The sequence below is a fragment of the Piliocolobus tephrosceles genome, chromosome X, assembly GCF_002776525.5.
Source record: "Piliocolobus tephrosceles isolate RC106 chromosome X, ASM277652v3, whole genome shotgun sequence".
Taxonomy (NCBI): Eukaryota; Metazoa; Chordata; class Mammalia; order Primates; family Cercopithecidae; genus Piliocolobus; species Piliocolobus tephrosceles.
Window position 1 is genome coordinate 53,712,218 of NC_045455.1, and position 5,216 is coordinate 53,717,433.

The window sequence follows — 5,216 nt, forward strand, 5'->3', positions numbered from 1 at the left end:
AGAAGGAGAAGGAGAAGGAGAAGGAGAAGGAGAAGGAGAAGGAGAAGAAACAAATCTGAGTACAGACCTTGCCAGTTAAAGTTTGAAGTATTTAGTTGTATAACTTCTCTCTTATGCTTTCTCTATTTTCAATGTGTCCAGATTGGCAAAAATTGCCCTATTATGCCTAGTTGCTTATTGAGGTGTAATTTAGCTCAGTGGATTACCTAACTCCCTCTCAAGAATTTCTTCCTTCATTGTTTGTGGTTTTGGGGAAATTGCCTCAACACTTTATCCCTTCTGTTTTTCTCCTCTCTCTCTTTCTCTTTTCTTTTCTTTCTTTTTTTTTTTTTTTTTTTTTTTTTTTTTTTTGACTGGAGTGTTGCTCTGTAGCCTAGCCCAGGCTGGAGTGCCCCCTTTAGTTTTTCTAATTGCTATTTGTTCTTTATCTTTTCTTCACATTTATATTGTAATATATGGATTTTAACTTTTGCTTGCTTTTTTCCCTTTTTTGAAAATGGTCTCTCCAGGTTTCTATGTAGCTCACTCAAATTCTTCAGTGTATTTTAGGAGCAAAAATTCCAGTTTGTATCAAAATATTAATTCCATTTTTTTAGTTTTCTGGGCATATCACTCTTTTTAAAATTTCAGGAGCAAAACTGATACACAAAATGATGTATATATATCTCCTGATTTTTGCCAAAATATTCCAAATACTCAATTTTATTATTATCCCAATTTATTAACATTTAATAAATAACAATTGGCATACTAAGGAGAATTTGTAAGTATTTTGTCAGCCAAATGAATAACAAACAAGGGTAATTAAAATTATTGGTAAACAATTTAGAGAAACTTACATGTATGGCTTTAATTGATACTGAGCTATTATTTTCAACTTTAGAAAGAAATAGTGCATCTGTTATTTTCTAAAAAAATTGATAACTAATTTTCTCCTAGTCAAATTTTATGTTTAATTGTGCTACATAGACTATTGGGGATATTTATCTATAGATATAGAACTTTGAATTAGTTTTCCACTTAACATTTTTGGCCTCATAAAACAAAGTTCTAGTATAGAGGGATGTCTCTGTTAGAAACTACATTTAATGTCCAGGCTATAAAATAATTAATTTACAATATGTATAATCTCATTGATCTAACTCATCAATAAATAACACTTAGTATCAACAACAGATATTTAACTATTATGTTTATCACCTTATGATTTCAACAACGAAAAAAGAGTTCAAAATTTCTTGGAATTTTAGGTATCACTGAATCACTCCATAAAGTAGGCAGCTTTCATCCAAGACCCTATGAACAAGACACTGATGACTAATACCATGGATATGCATGCTTCAATCTGCATGTTCTTGTTTTAATACTTCCCCCACCCCAGGAAGCTTTTATTTCTGTTTTCTTCTATTTTAGTATCTGAATCACTAATAGTCATAATCACTCATTTAGTATACCAATCAGCTCTCTAACAATACTCTTCTTTGAGCCTCCAGTCTCTTTCGATATGAGTCCAAACTATACCTTCAGTTTTGCTTGTGATTTAACTAAAATACACCATCAAAACAACTCTTGAGAAGTGACACTATTTTTGTAGTGCCACCCACTTTCCTTCCCTGTCATTACTATGCAATGTGTCAGGTGATTTCTGAGCTAAACTCTGTCATCACACTCTGTCAAAACAGCTTTTCAGATGGTCAAGGCTACAGAGAGCCAAATGTCTTAGACTGTCTGTCATAAAACTCCTAAAATAGGAGGTACTTATCTCATTGAAGCACTTCCTGGAGACATTATATGGTAGGTAAATACAGTAGCTTAATCCTTCATATTTATAATTCTTGTTTAGTGAATTCATATGTTAGAGCTTTCTCATTTATGAATTGAATGGTATACACTTGAAAATGCCTCACTTTATTGAAATTAAAAGATAAGCTCCCATTTAAGCACACCTATACACTTATTCTTTAAATTAATTTATTGATCATTATGAATATTGAAACATGGAACAATTCTAATTTTTCTGGGTAGTGCTAAAATCATACAATAATGTTCAGTGATCCAATACGAGTTTTGTGGGGTTTTTTTTGTTTGTTTCATTTTTATTTTTGATATGTTTTCACCTTTGGAGAATTTATGAAATTAAATGAGTAGTGTTTTCAAACAAACCACTACCAGAGTTTCAGGGTGACATATTTGTCATAAGAAAGAAAGAGAGAGAACAAAGGAATTGGGAAACAGAAATATCGAGCAGTTAAGTGATTGACTAACTTTATTGTATATGGTTCTTTGGGCTTTTTAGATTGAAGATGATATTTTTTCTCTTAGCATAATTTTTATATGCTTATCACTTGACTTTAGGCAATGAACTATAAAGTTTGATACAATCTTTCTTTTAGTATTTATACATGTTGCATGTTTCCAATAGTGTGATCATTATGGCCTTATGTGGTGTGTGCAATAACTGTCCCATGAAATGGTTCTACAAAATACTAATTTAAAAATGTCCAGAACAGCTGACTTTTATAGTGATTGAAACAGCCATCATTAGAAGTTTGGTATACAATCATAACATCTGAAACCATTGTGATATGGTGATGACCATGTCTATATATAGTGGTGTATTCTTGAAGTCAAACTGAAGAAAGATCAGTAGAGAGAAACTAGAAATGTGACCACTTACTTTAATATAAACTCAGTGATGGAGGCTGAGAACAGAGACTGCTTCTGCAAATACAACATAATTATTCACCTCAGAAATTTCTTGCACAGGAAAATAAGATTGCAAATCATTAAGCAGTTTTCCTGTTTGATTCTGTAAAATCTTGCCATCAGCTTGTTCAATTGGGCATGGAATTTTTTCTCAGGTAACACTTTTCCTAGCTAGGCAAACAGCTTGCTTTTCAGCACCACATTTTGCTAATTAGATATGAATTATAACCTTCTCCACCAGCACTAAACAATCTGTTAAAACTTTATCCTAGTTTTAACGAGTTCCTTACCTTAAAAAATAATTAAACCACTTGAACTCAGATCACTAACTTCTTTGGAAACACAACTGAAATTTTGTGAGGGTGTTATTCACCCTTGGAACTTATTAAACAATAAGTTTAATAAAGTCATCTTTGCTTAACAGTTTTCTAAGTGATTTCTATGATGAAAGTCAACCAAAATAATTACATTTTGCTCCATATTTGAATATGTGACATCTAAGTATTTGAAGTAGTAGTTATAATAGTTCATATTCAATAATATTATCACAAATGACCTAATAATCATTTAGTTTTGGGTTTTAATCATGGAATGATTACATGTTTTGTACTATAATGTAATATGTTACATTTGTTATAAGGATAAACACGTATAAGTACAAAATTGGAATAATTATTAATGTACATTGAAGCAAAATGCTGATTTTTATATATATTTGTGTTATGTTTTACTTAAATATAAAAATATCAGGTGAAGTTTTAGAATTGAAATGCAGACTACAAGTTAATTTATTGTAAACTTTTGTAATGCAATTAAAAGTCTTTTGAAGGAAACTTTTTTTCGAGATAGCAACATGAAAAGATATTCAGGTAACAGTTTAAATAAAAAATATTAAGCACACATTCCTATTGTATAAAAGCTCTTGAAAGATACATTCTATAGACCCTTTTCCAAAACTATATATATATGTTTCACTTATATATATATAAAGTTTCACTTATATATATAAAGTTTCACACACACACACACACACATATATATATATAAGTGAAAGAAGACAGTGAGAGATTCAGAGTTGGTTTAACCCTATAGAAAATTACCCATCACATACTTTATGAAATTTCAGTACATGAGGACATTTAACCTGTACTATCTTTTGATTTTCCACGCTCTGTTTTTTTTTTCCAACTTTCTTTTAGGTTCAAGGGGTACATGTGCAGGTTTGTTACATTAATTTATTGCAAGTTGTTGGAGTTTGTTGTGCAAAAGATTTCATCACACAGGTAGTGAACATAGTATAGTACCTAATAGGTAATTTTTCAAACCTCATTCTTCTCACAACATGCCCCCTTAAGTAGGCCTTGGTGTCTACTGTTCTCATCGTTGTGAGACTCAATGTGTACTTAATATTTAGCTCTCACTTATAAATAAGAACATGCATTGTTTGGTTTTCTATTCCTACATTAATATGCTTAAGATAATGGCCTTCAGCTGCATCTACGTTGCTGCAAATGACATGATTTTATTTTTTTATGACTGTGTAGTATTACATGATGTATGTGTACCACATTTTCTTTATCCAATCCACCACTGATGGGCATCTTGGTTGATTCTATGTCTTTGCTCTTATGAATAGTGCTGTGATGAACACATGGGTCTATGTATCTTTTTGGAAGAGCCATTTGCATTTTTTTGGGTATATGCCCAGTAATTTAATTGCTGGGCCTAATGGGTCTCATTCTGTTTTAACGTCTTTGAGAAATGTTCAAACTGCTTTCCACAGTGGCTGAAATAATTTGCATTTGCATCAACAAAGTATAAGCACTTCCTTTTCTCTTCAGCCCTGCCAGTCACTGTGGTTTTTTGCATTTTTAATAGTAGCCACTCTGACTGGTGTGAGATAGTATCTCATTGTGGTCTTGATTTGCATTTCTCTAACGATCAGTGATGTTGAGTATTTTTTCATATGTTTGTTGGCCCCATATATGTCTTCCTTTGAGAAGTGTGTGTTCATGCCCTTGGACCATTTTAATGGGGGTGTTTGTTTTTTGTTCATTGACTTAAGTTTCTTATAAATTCTGGATATTAGACTTTTGTTAGATTTATAGTTTGCAAATATTTTCTTCTATTATGTAGGTTTTCTGTTTATTCCGTTAATAGTTTATTTTGCTGTGCAGAAGCTCTTGAGTTTACTTAGCTCCCATTTATCTATTATTTGTTGTTGCAAATACTTTTGGAGATTTTATCATGAAGTATTTGCCAAGGCCTATGCCCCGAATAATATTCCCTAGGTTTACTTCTAGGGTTTTCACAGTTTTCGATTTTACATTTAAGTCTTTAATCCATTTTGAGTTGATATTTGTCTATGGTGAAAGGAAGGGGTCCAGATTCAATCTTCTGCCTATGGCTAGCTAGTTATTCCAACACCATTTATTGAATAGAGAATTTGTTTCTGGTTGCTTGTTATTGTCAATTTTGTCAGTGATCACATGATTGTAGGGGTGTGTGTG